Genomic DNA, 13378 nt, shown 5'->3' with positions numbered 1-13378 from the left:
CTTCCTTTCTAAGCTCAAAAATTAACATTCTTTTCTCCTGGGAGCAGTGGTGTCCTCTGCCCACTAAAATAAAATTTTTTTATTTTTTTTTAAATTTATTGCCCTTTAAAATATACGAATTAACTTAACCAAACTCACTTTTTAGAAAATATTGATCATTTCGAGATTTTACGATGGACAAAACCAGAGACTGCTATTCTTATAAACAGCCTAAAAGTGGTGAATTTGCTCAAGAATGTAAATAAAAATAGGATAACATGAAAAACTGACGGGATTTTCTTTTTTTCTATATCTATACATTCCATTTTACAAAAATAAGTGGAAAAAAAAGTGGATTCCAAAAAGGGACATGGAGAAATACATTTGTGTTTCTTAGTTTCCATCGCACTGCTATTTTTTTGAACACAGCTGTAATCCATTTGTTGAACTACTATTTTATTTTTTTATTTCGTTTTAGCAAAATACGAGAAACAGTGCTATTTTTGTTACCGCCTAAATTTTGAGGTTTTTTTTTTTTGTTTTACCAATTATTTTTAAAATATCCATTAGATCTGTTACCAATTTTATTATTTCGATTGAAAATCATTGTAGTATTTAAGATTAGTGAAAAAAATGATGAAAAATGTCAGAAAATAAAGAAAAGCTGGGGCAAACACGAAATGTGCTTATGGTGCTATTATTGTTACCGCAACTGTACAAGAGAAGAAGTAAATGTAGATCAGCAGAAATAAAGCAGAACAGCAGGAGAAGCGATCGAAAAGAGCAGAGCAACAGAATAAAAAGCCAGAGAGCCCAGAGAGAACAGAAAAGGCTTAACCGAGTGTGGAATTCAGCAGAGACAGCCGCAAGAGCTTAGTAAAGCCGACAGTTGTCTAAAAGAAAGCCGAAACAGTCTAATAACTGTGTAACTTCCATTCTTAAATATAATATCAAAATTATAAAATAAAGTATATCTCAGCTTACATGTATAATTCTGGTGTGTCCTCTTTTTATGTGTAATGCGTTTTGTATGATTAGCAATAATAGTAATAATTTGACGTTTGTAGTCGTGAATAGTTGACGTCTGCACCGTTGCGTGGTGGTGAATTCTGTCTGCTAAATCACCAATTGTTGCCAACTTGTATAGCTTTTTTATACTTTCCGTCAAATCTTTTATTACCCATGGCACTAGCCAACAATTCCACTAAAAACAAGAGAATGCTACAGTCGCGTTTCCAGACTATTTCGTTACTCAGCTAGTGTAAAAGCAAACGCGAAATTTCATCATTCTTGCACTGCGTCTTTGTCTCTAGAATCTGTATGCTGAGTCTCAACCTTATACCTTTTATAGTTCCTGAGATCTCGACGTTCATACGGCTATTCTACTCGCCTTGCCTTTATTTTTTCTTAGCTTTCTCTGCTCTGACAGAGGCAGCTGTTATCTGTCGAGACAAGACTTTCCGAAGCATAGTTAAAGGGTGTAAAACGATGCTCAAGGTTGTTAGCGAACACTTCAGCTTTTTCCACGTAAGTGAGGCACCAGCCACCGGACGGATTTTTGATAGCCGATTTAGAGGGGGGCTGAGGGGAGCTTTGAAACGTTTCGTTATCCGCCACAGTGAGTAATTTAAGCTCGCGTCTGCACCCAAGTTATCCAGGAAGTTGTCTATTTGTATCTGATTTCTTCGAGCGGTTGGCAGGTAAACTTTAAATCCGCTGCATGCGTGGATCATCTGTTCTAGCATATTCCTTTCGTACTCTTCGTTTAAGCCGAATCAGCGCCAATCTTCTGGGAGTAAGTTGCAGTGGTCTGTGGGCCTCTACTTCGTGCGGAGTTCTCGGTGCAGCAAGCAGAGCTTCTTCATTTATTTTACTCATGAGAAGTATATGCACTATGCACCTCTTCCTAGATTTGCATATAGACCTCACTCAATTGTTCCAAATGGGGTTTAAATACATTGTGTCAGCATTTGGACCAGTTAGACGTTGGTTTATCTCCAGCCTGCATGAGCCCTAGATTGACACGTGTTACGTCGAGCTATATTAGCGTATAAGATGTTTGTTCTTAATGCCTCAGCTAAAAACAGACGCTTGGAGCACGTTGATTGTGTATTGCGGAGTTGTTAAACGACGGTAGCCTAGACCTTGCCTTTATTTTTAGCTTTCTCTGCTCTGAAAAAGGCATCAGTTGTCTGTCGAGACATGATCACCCCCGCAATCGATATACATGCACCTTGTACACAAACTAGATCCTGTTAAATGGGGACCACTATATTTGACACAAATGGGGTCCTGGGTGCAATAGTTCTAAGAGGGTCCAAAGGTTTGGAATCTTTGCTCTACCGCGACTCTGTATCTCCCAAATTGTAATATTTTTAGGCTTTGCTTTAGATTGATAAAAAATAATTTTTGTTTCGTTTTTAAATTTATAGTTGCTCCGATATAATCGTCGTGAACCTGAATGTTTTTCCAGTCTGTCTTTTAAGGACCTCATTGCCGTGATCATTCAATACTTGTTCCATCTGTGAACGAGGAACACTAGCATGGATTCCTTTAATCACTACCCTGAATGGTTTTTCTGATGGAACCTTACGAATAAAACTAAGCTTAAATACATTTTAATAAAGAAAAATCGTTTATTTTATTTTATATCCGAACCGAAAGTTTGGTTGTATGCATAAATAGTGTACACCTAATTGCAGAGCGAACATGCCAGCGCAAATCATTTTGAAAAACGTAATATATAAGTTAACACAAGCAGTTCTCACGGAGTGAAACTGCTGAATTGCAGGCCATATCCGGTGGTCTGCACGCGAACTAAACAAACTGCTGATCGCGTACTCCAGGTGCAATTGCCCGGAGCCCGCACGGAGCACTCGCGGAGCGAGTGATCGGCCTGACGCAGAAGTGCTGACCTGGCCTTCTGCCAGCAGTTCTGCTGCGGACCAGAGGCCGCAGAGTTGAACCGGGACCGAATTCTTAAGTTAGTTTTTAATCATACTCCGAGGCTTACGCCTTGTAATTATAAATACCCAAATATTGTGACCCTCGCCCTAACGGGAGAGTGGTAAATAAATATAACTAAAATAAACCAACGACTTATAATTTATACATATGGTCTATATGTGTGGTAGTACTTACAAATTAATTCGACTGTTCACTTTTTTTAATCTTATTTACCACATAAAAAGAATATATCTGATCACTTTATATCTGGTGCAGGACACATTTGCAAAATTTACATTTAGATTGTTATCGATCACAATACATTGATCAACGTAAACACGAGTTTCCACCGATAAAACATCAGTAAAGTCTGAATATTTCGTACTGTAAGGAATTCAAGATAATTTTGGTTCCATTTGGCAATAATACCAATTTTAGTGGCCAATTTAAATTGGCCAATGCAAAAAAAACCTAACAATAAGTGCACATTAACATTCCATGCACCTTAAAAGAGCTGTATGCTGACTTTTTCGTGTACACTTTTTCTTGGTAAGTTTAAGTTTTAAATAAAATGTTGTTAATTAATGTTAAAATATTAAATTATCAATTAAAATATTAATAAGAATAATTAAGTAAGTTTTAAGTTATGATAAATATTGTTACTGTTTTCTCATAACAAGTGATCATCAAGTGATCATCAGAATTTATGATTTTGTTGTTTCAATCCATATGTTCAAAAATATTAATAAAAAATCTAAAATTTTGATGAGCTTAGTTAACATAGAATACAAATCTTACAAATTTGCACAACATTTACCGAATTTTGGCAGTTTAGGAAAGGGTAGCAAAAGTGGCCTATGCCAAATCCGCTCATGGCGCAACGGATAAGCCCCATCACTGTTGAGTGCGGATGCATTTAAGAGCCGTGCTTTAAAATCTACCCCTGAGGGAGGGGATTGAAAAGTTACGGCAATTTCATCAAATTTTTAACTCAAATTACTTTAAATTTCATTAAGATTGTTCTAAATGATAAACATTTAAACTCCTCAGGTGCCATAAATCTTTCTCACGATCGACGGCAGCTTAGTTGTAACTATACACAATCTTCAAACTTTTATACAAAGGGTCCAGCATGTGAAACTATTCGTCAGCATAATAGCATTGACCAATCCAAATTAATTAAACAAAAGATGCATCCTGGCAACGTATAGACCAGGCCAGTTTTAAACCATTTTCGTCCATTTTGGCTGCACGCGTCGCAATACAAGCCATTTTTATAATAATAATGTAAAAAATTTGTACATTTTGTAAAATCAGTTTTACATTGGAATTCTAACTAAAAGGAATCATACCAATAAGTTCATTTTCATATTTCACTTTTAAATTTTACCTCCGAAGTCCCAGCGCAAGTCAATTTGAAAAACGTTATATATATATATATATGGTTTGGTACTTACAAATTAATTCGACTTTTCAATTTAATTAAATCAGATTGACCACACACACAAACAGAAAAAACCTGATAAATTTATATTTGGTGCAGGGCACATTTGCGAAATCTACATTTCTATTGCTATCGATCAGAATACTTTGATAAACGTGAACACGTGTTTCCACCTATATATAATTAATTAAAAATGGTTAATTAATTGTAATATAAAAACACCAAGACAATAAATGAGAGTTCGGTTTCAAAAATGGGTTAATTATATGCATAACTGACCAAACCATTTGTGTACTTCATTTTCATTTTAAAATGGTAAGTGAGTACGCAGACTTTTGCTATTGAGTGTAGGCAAAGACCATAGAATAACAAGATGCGTAACGCCATGCGATTTTTTGGCCGTGGCTCTAGAGGTGGCTCCAGGCTCTCTCGAGTGTTTGTTCGAGAGAGAAAGAGCGAAGAGCGCTACAACAAACAGCTCTTTTCTACGCATACAGTGATAGCAGACAACTGTATGTATTTGACAAAATATGGCCTTCACCTTAGAAGTTCGTTGACATTAAATATATATTATTTTTTATCAATAGGCACCATGCGAAAAATTCTTGTTTTGCATTGCCTTAACGTTATTATTATTTAAATAAAGCTTAGAAATAGTAATAGCCGAATCTGTATACATCACAAAATAAATTTCGAAAATGACTTTATATTAGAATACTTGTCATTAGAGTATTCAGCTTGCGACGTGAGAAAAATTAATAAGGCAGTGATTGTTGAGTGCTTGTGTCCGCACTTCGTGCCTCCAGATAGGACTTTTGCAATAAACAGTTTTCATATTTTTATTTAATTTATTAATTTTTATTTTCTACTACGTAATATAAAATATTTATTTCTTAATGTAATGTCTCCTTTTTGGAATATTTTTGTTTCAAATTACAGTAGTTATAATAATTTCCTTTGTATTTGCATTAATTATTAAGTATATTTATTAAGTCATTTGACTTAATATGATGTATGTAAATGAACAATTTTATTATTTAAAATGCACATTAGATTCAGTTGTTTTTAAATTTCAGTTTTTTTTTATATTCCAATTTGATATTTTTAAAAAGAGCTCAATTCAATTCATCATATTGCTACGAAATTGGCCAAAACTCCAAACATGTAAATTCGTTTCTTCGATCAGAATTGATTTCGGCCCCATCACTGTTGAGTGCGGATGCATTTAAGAGCCGGGCTTTAAAATCTTCCCCCGAGGGAGTGTATTTAAAAGTTCGCCAATTTCATCAAATTTTAAACTCAAATTACTTTTAATTTCATTAAAATCCAGTTCTTTGAGATTTTTGTAAATGTTTTTGAAGCTGACTGATTGGAAGCGAATTGCAAGGATGAGTACGACGCAAGCTTCGTCGGTGTTGTTGACGGGAGTTGGCATTTCAGCAGTGTACAGGGTATACAGGAAGGGTCCAAGCACACTTCCCTGTGGAACCCCTGCGTGAATGTGATCCAGGCTTGACCTAGAGTCTCTGGTGTACTACTCTACTGTCTACTGTAACATTGAAGTTACTACCTGGATATGATTTTGCAATAGAGTGCCGAATGGTTGATGAAAGATATTTGGCCTAACAAGGATCGCCGCACCTCCGTGTTGTCTGTCATCCGGATGGTTGGCAGTATGTAGGGTAAGGCCATAGACCCTGAAATTGGACAGGGAGGAGAAGTGGGTTTCTGACAACAGGAGGATGTCTATGTCGTGAAGCTCAATAAAAGCGAGGATCTCATTGGTCTTCGAGGAGGACCCATTTGAATTCCAAGCTGCTATCTTATGAAGACCCATTATTAAATGCATAGGGCGAAGGGCGGGTCTGGAGACGTAGTTGCATCAACGTTTCCACTAACGACATTACTGTCAATACTGACATTATTCTGTCAAGCCTATAAAAAAGCTCTTCCAGCTTGGAGTCCAGGTTGGTTAGAAGCAGTAGCGGCAGGCGAATGAATTGGCCGAACAGCAGGCTGAATGCCTCTGACAACAGACGGCAATCCAGCGCCATGGGCAGGGGATCCGTTTATAGGGCCAGAAGCGGTGGGTTCGTTGGTCTTCAAATGATGCTTACGAGTATAAGCTTCTTTTAGGTATTTAATGCAACCTTTAAAGTTAGCTGCATGGGGCTTTTCACAATGATAGCAGCGTCTGGCATCATATTGCTTGAGCCTACACATTCTCTGCAAATAAAATGCCGAGAAAAATACGTTTTGGTATGACAATAGCATTGACATCTATGGCTTTGTACAGGCTCGAGTTGCCAACGTGGTTTCTCCCATGTCACTCGACATAGCGCTTGCAAACGAAAAGAATATTCTTAAGAAGCTTGTTATTTTCCGCTTTCTTGAGAGCAATAAACCTCATATTAAGAGGGAGTGAGGTCGACTTATTGCGTAGAGTATACACACGTACAACGCTATGGCCCTCTTTCTGTAGGCATGCGATGATGTCCTCCGATGAAACTTCATGGTGTATGTTACGATTCTGTACGGTCGGTCCTCGGGGAGCTATTGATGGTGAAATAATGATCCTTTCTCTAGAAAATGCCGAGCCCCCTGCCTATAGGTATCCTAGGTGTTGCACTGAACAGCGCAGTCTTGATGGTGTAGGAATCTCCTACAAGGACGTCCAGTTCGCTGCGAAAAGAAAAACATCATTCTTGATACCTTAGAGTGATGGATTGGCTTCGTGGTCGGGGGGTAAGCTTGGTTAACACTAGCCTGCTGGTTGTTGCGTCTTGTTTTCCTTGAGGCACGAATAAGGGCGTCTTTCGATGAACAGGCTGATTGATGATTGAACTTGGTGATGTTATTGTGAGGGAAGTACTGAAAATTGTTTTTGAAATACTCGTCGTGGACAAGGCAGAGTCATTATTCGGCAAGTTCTTCAGCAAATGCTCTCGAATCTCTCTTGGGCCCGCGCCAGCAATTTCCTTCATCAACTTATAGTGCAGTGATTTTTGCGGTGGACCAATATTTTCCGTTGATGATTAAATGTTTAGAGACCCGAATTTTTTTTTAATCTTTTTTACTTGACTCATAAGAATGTTTTTATGTGGCGTGTTTGTTACTAAAGACTAACACAAGTAGTAGTAGAACAAGGGGACAAATATTATAAATATATAGTAAGTCCTCCTGAGTCAAAACCCGATCGTGGTGGTGGTGGAGGGTGGAGTCGTTTAAGACTTCTTCTGACTCTACCATCAGCTTTGGCTGCTGCTGCGGTTCCTAGCTTTCTGGCCAAGCTCATTGAGTGTACATTGAGCCGTTCCATGTATTTCTAGAGATGTTTTTGAGCTTGTCTCTGAGCTTGGGTACCTTGAGATTGCGTTTGATTTCCTTGGTTCTTATGTACCAAGGAGCTCCAGAAGATTTGAATCCATCAGCAGTGACGTGGAATGTTCGATTTTCCATACAACTTTTAATAACCAAATACAGCTGCAGTAAAAACAACATCTTTGCTGTGTACAGGATGTTAGGGTGCCATACTCCGTCAAATGGCTGTTGTTTGTCAAGAATGGCAGCTTCTGCAAACTCCTTCTTTTTCTCAGCCTCTAGAGCAAGGTTGACTACTCTATATAGTTGCTTAGGGGTACCGTGGAAACCAAATTTAAACTTCGTAATCGCTTTGGCAATATCCTGGCTTGTTAAGCTTGTTAAGGATCAATAATTTTACCTGAAGCCTGGTACGGTTTAGGCTTTCCAGGGGAGGGAGAGTGCTAATGGGCCTGTATGAGTAAACGTCATTTGGTGGTTTTTTTGGGCTGAAGAATCATTATTAAACTCGCCGATTTCCAGGCTTTCGTAAAAATACCCCCGATCAAGAATGCTGTTCTATATTAAAACCAGAAACTGCAATGCTTGTTCTGCTCCCAGTGCAATGATTCTTTTGTCTAGAAGATCATCTCCTGGGGCTTTCTTTGGTGATAGTTTTGATATATGTTCCTTCACTTCTTCCAGTGCACTATGGTCCAGAATTCGTTTTTTTTTTTTGGCATAAAGTCTAAATTTTTAAGACAATATATCGTCCTTTAGCAAATATTTTCTAAAAGAAAATATATCATATAAGCAAAAAACAAAAACAATATTGACCGAAAGCTTCACTAAATCGTTTTATGAGCTTTTTAAGGTGCAGTGTTAAACAGCTGATTGAGAGAAAGCAATTTCCGCCAAATTATTAGCTTACTTTTGCACCTGGTACGATTGTTAATACGCATCCATAAATAATAGTAAAATATGGAAAATAAAATCCAAGCTATGTGGTTTTTAACGTGTGTAGTCAATATGTGTATAGTTGTACTGTTTTTGTGTTGTGTAACATCATATTTATGTATATTTTTAAACGACAATTCTAAAGTGTCCCCTGTGTTTCGTGGAGTATAACTAATTTTCTGACAATTTCTGACAAAAGTCAAAAACGTCCGTTTGTACCTTTAACTATTCTCTTTGATTGTAAAGTAATATCTTTTGCCCATTTTTCTTTCTAACAATTTGATTTTATATAATAGGCAAGTTCGAGTTCTTACAGCGACCTCCAGGACATTTGAAGGCACAACAATAGGAAAATAGTTATGTTTCAGATTACGTTCATTCCGCAATCAACAACAATAATCTGGAATCGAAGAAGAAATTAAAAGAAAACTACCCGAGTGTAACAGATAACTTCTAAGCGTCTAAGATAATAATTCTTGTTAGTGATTTTGAAAACTCCAAGGCAGCACAGCAATATATAAGCACCAGGCTTTTAAATAAAAGCCATAACAGCGACATATATCCGGCCTATAATGAAGTGATCGAAGCAAAATTACAGTGCCGACCAGAGGGTATAGAAGTAATGGAAAATACTGCTCAAGTGCTATTACAAAATCTCTATATCGCCAACGATTCATATAGTACTGGTTCACTGACTTAAAATCAATAATTCGGCGTTGGTTCCACCTAGAGGCCTACTCGAAATACCAGGAAAAATACATACCAGGAAAAATAGTCGAATCAATACGATGAGTAATATTTTTCACAGATCGATTGATTCCTCGGACCCACTATTATCAACAATTTGTTTAAAAGAAAGAGAATGAAAAAATAGGAAAAATCCACTTCCGAAGGCAGTGTATGTATTTTGAAAATACAGTATAATTTTAATTCTGATACACCAGACAAAATTTTTGATTCACATTTTGATTCTGATTGGAGTTCAGATTCGGAAATTTATAATGTAGAACTAGAAGAAGAAGAGGGCGATTATTCATGAAACAATATATCTATACACATTTATTATATTTAAAAAAACAATCAAATTTCGTTGACTCCTGAGTCATTCCGGTAGTTAATATGGGAGGCAAGCGAGGGCGTGATCGCACAAAATTTTGTGTGCAAACTATTTGTGATTTAACAACAAAATGTACAAAGTTTCAAGTCTTTAGCTTAAATCGAATTCTGGTCCACACTGCAGTGTTACAGAACTTGCAAGAATGCTCATTTGAAAGGGTGATTCCATAAATTCTTCGACCTAACGATAAAGTCTTTCCAGCGCAAAGTTAAAGCGTGTAAAACGATGCTCAAGGTTGTTAGCGAACACTTCAGCTTTTTCCACGTAAGTGAGGCACCAGCCACCGGACGGATTTTTGATAGCCGATTTAGAGGGGGGCTGAGGGGAGCTTTGAAACGTTTCGTTATCCGCCACAGTGAGTAATTTAAGCTCGCGTCTGTACCCAAGTTATCCAGGAAGTTGTCTATTTGTATCTGCTTTCTTCGAGCGGTTGGCAAGTAAACTTTAAATCCGCTGCATGCGTGGATCATCTGTTCTAGCATATTCCTTTCGTACTCTTCTTTTAAGCCGAAGCAGCGCCAATCTTCTGACAGTAAGTTGCAGTGTTTTGTGGGACTCTACTTCATGCGGAGTTCTCGGTGCAGCACGCAGGCAGTTTCATTTATTTTACTCATGAAAAGAAATTTGCATATTGACCTCACTCAATTGTTCAAGATGGGTTTTAAAAAACATTGTGTCAGCATTTGTCACAGTTATGAAACACCATCTTTTCAAAAGTTTCCGAAGGCAGCGGGAGATTTGAGGAGTCTTAAAACTCCCCACAAATCCGACTGCAGGGGTGCGTCTTATCAACAGCGAAGTCGGCTGGATTGCGAGAAGAGTCAAATGCGGCCAGGTCGAACGGGAAATAAGGGACCCTTGTCGAACGGTAAGGGCGCTTACTTTGGACGAGCACAAAAAGGAAGTACCTTGAACTAACGAGACATTAGTTGGACCTTGTAGCCTAGCGGGTCGTGCGCAAAAGGGGTAAAAGCGGGATCCCCTCGGGGATCTCCCCCTCCCCCGCTTAAAAGTCAGTCAGGATATAGAAGGAATCAGGAATCACAAGGACGATTACTGCAAGTGAAGAACGGAGCAACGCAGTGGTTAGAAGGGACAGTGGAGTCAGTTAGCTTAACCTAGCGGAAGATAAACCCTGCCCCATAACATCCTATGACAAGGAAGGAGCAACGTCGCGCAGCAGACAGCGATCACTGTAGGAGTCCATTGTCGAAGTGTCGGAAAGTAAAGCTGTTCTAATCTGAAACTCTGTTTTCTCCTAGGTCGGGCAATCATACAGATCATAAATTCGTAGTGAACCAAAGAAAACAGTTCGTTACAATGCATAGGGTGAGATGGAGTTTCAGATTCACAATATTGCAGCAACATCATATAAGAAACACGGAACGTAAATATATATGATATTTTTCTTACGCATAATAAGTAACCATATAGAATGTATGAAATGCAAAGCGAATTAGATTTGTTTGCACCGCTCCCTACTCATAGTTCTTTTCAAGAACAGAAGAGGTTTCTTATAATCCAATTGCATCCGTGGACGGTCTCCCTCCTCAATCGAATATGTTTGTTTGGGAAAAGATGTAACATATCGAGTATTAAGTGTTTACTTACGACTTGTGGTACATTAAACAAAACATGATAACGTCAAAGAATGAAATTCTGTAGGTGTACAATATCTTAAATTCTATGTTAAGAAGTTCGTCAGTATATAACTAAATATAACTAAATAACAGAATGATAATAATTATAATTATACAACATAACCGCAAACATTTTTAAACTATTTTCGAAATTTGGAAGATTACTGAAAAACTTTGAAAAAATATATTCCAAATTAGTAATATTGTAGGACTAGCTGAGTATCGGCAATCTAATAGTCGGGGTCATTTTTGTCATTTTTGAAATTTATTTGGGTATATTTTGTACATGAGAACGTTAAGTCAATGCAAAACAAGAATTTTTCACATGGTGCCAATTAATCAAAAATAATATAGATTTAAAGTATAAGAAATTCTATGGTAAAGGGCATATTTTGTCAAATTTACAATGCATGAGCATACGTGTGCACACACAGAGTTGTCTGCTGTCATTGTATGCGTAGAAAAGAGCTGTTCGCTATAGAGCTCTCCGCTCTCTCGCTCTTAAACAAAAACTCGAGAGAGCTTGGAGCCACCTCTAGATCCACGGCGAAAAAATCGTGTGCCAAAAAAACCAAAAATCTTTGGTAGAACTAGCTAAGTATCGGGAATCTAATAGTCGGGGAACTCGACTGTCTATTTTGATTTCAATTGGTACGAAATTGGTTCAAATGGAGGTTTGTTTTATATGTGGTTAAAATTATAATAGAGATTTCCGTAGATTAGAGATTAGATAATAAAGAATAAATGTAAGATCTAGTGGCGGCTGCGATCCCCGTCAAATACCGTGTTACATGAAAAAATTTCATAATAATAAAGCACTTTTAAGTTCATATTTCAATAAAATTTAAATTTTTAAAGGGGTTATTATCACAATAATGCTGTGTAATAAAAGTAAAACTGGTCAATAAGGCTATTGACCGATGAAACCAAATGTTTAGCTATTGAGCTTTTTCAATAGCTGTTGCGAATAATAAAAACCGAAGAAAGTTTGCTTTTATAACGACAGTTTTATTTTCCGAAATAGCGATAATTTACGATAGCGACAATGGTAAGGTTGGTCTTTTCCGAAACGCGAAGAAATTGCAATTCTACGCGCTAATGGCTTAATTTATGTACACCTACATATATCTAAAAAAAAGCTGTTTTTCAGTTCCCTCTTATTTTAAGTTACTGTTTAATTTTTTTTTTAGAGTAAAGAAAATGAACAAAGTATAATGATGCTTCCTATGGAAGTAACTGAGCCTTCTGAAACAATTGATGGGACTGAGGAAATAAGAAGACGAAAACGATCCGTGAATAAAAATAAAACATTTAAACAGGTTAGTATAAAATATATAACAAAAACGAGAGAATACTATAGTCGACTTCTCCGACTATCAGATACCCGTTACTCAGCTAGTGGAAATGCGAACGCGAAATTTAAACATTTTTCTAGGAGATCCATGGTAGTTTGTGGTAGTTTCGTATGGTTGTAGGGCATTTAGCGATTTCGAACGATACGTATTTCTTCGGTTTAGCGAACGAGATTTGGCATTGATGCGATATGTACAAGTTAACGAAAGTGAATGATAATTGCAGAGCGAAAGCAGAACGGTGCAAAGGTGTAGGTGCGAGAATACATGGGAGTAAGCGCAAAGGTTGGGAGCTAAGATAACGGAGATATTTCTGTACAGCTGAGGTTCCGTTAAGTTTAACTGTGTCTAATGTAAGCAAATATTAATTTAGGTATTGCTGGCGGCTGCGTGACCCGACAAAGATAGTAATTTTCATGTGATAAAATATATTTCACGTTTTTAATATTCTTATTGTGTTTCTCTTTCTTATTTATTATAATCAGAGAATATAAGTTTGTGAATGGGCTGACTTAGATGCCTTTACTAGGTGTGTGGTATTTTTACTCAAAATTTTTCTTGGACAACGTGTTTTTTCTTGTTAGGTGAAAATAAGTATATTTTTTGTCTTTGTTTTTCTCACCAAATGTATGATCCCTACCAA

The 13378-nt window shown here is 37.1% G+C and overlaps 2 protein-coding genes across 5 annotated transcripts in view; one reads left to right on the top strand and one right to left on the bottom strand.

Moving 5' to 3' along the window:
• LOC27208878 (protein argonaute-3) overlaps positions 1–4421 on the bottom strand; it is a 61471-nt gene extending 57050 nt beyond the window's left edge. The window contains exon 1 of one of the 2 annotated variants that reach the window (XM_039293368.2): positions 4383–4421. The gene's annotated coding sequence lies outside the window, so the exon portion shown is untranslated. Of the gene's footprint in view, positions 1–3120; positions 3291–4382 lie in introns of those variants that run through there. The other variant, XM_039293367.2, reaches the window with a different exon arrangement.
• The window catches only part of LOC27208296, a 67053-nt gene that overhangs the window by 18590 nt on the left and 35085 nt on the right, over positions 1–13378 (top strand). Inside the window, exons 1-2 of one of the 3 annotated variants that reach the window (XM_044923037.1) lie at positions 12259–12431; positions 12574–12702. The exons of 1 other annotated variant lie outside the window; for it this stretch is intronic. The gene's annotated coding sequence lies outside the window, so the exon portion shown is untranslated. Of the gene's footprint in view, positions 1–12258; positions 12432–12573; positions 12703–12866; positions 13089–13378 lie in introns of those variants that run through there. One more of the 3 variants, XM_044923038.1, reaches the window with a different exon arrangement.

Source organism: Drosophila simulans, chromosome 3L (assembly GCF_016746395.2).
Source record: "Drosophila simulans strain w501 chromosome 3L, Prin_Dsim_3.1, whole genome shotgun sequence".
Classification (NCBI taxonomy): domain Eukaryota; kingdom Metazoa; phylum Arthropoda; class Insecta; order Diptera; family Drosophilidae; genus Drosophila; species Drosophila simulans.
The sequence above is the reverse complement of the archived record's forward strand: the minus strand, read 5'-3'. Positions and strand labels throughout refer to the sequence as shown.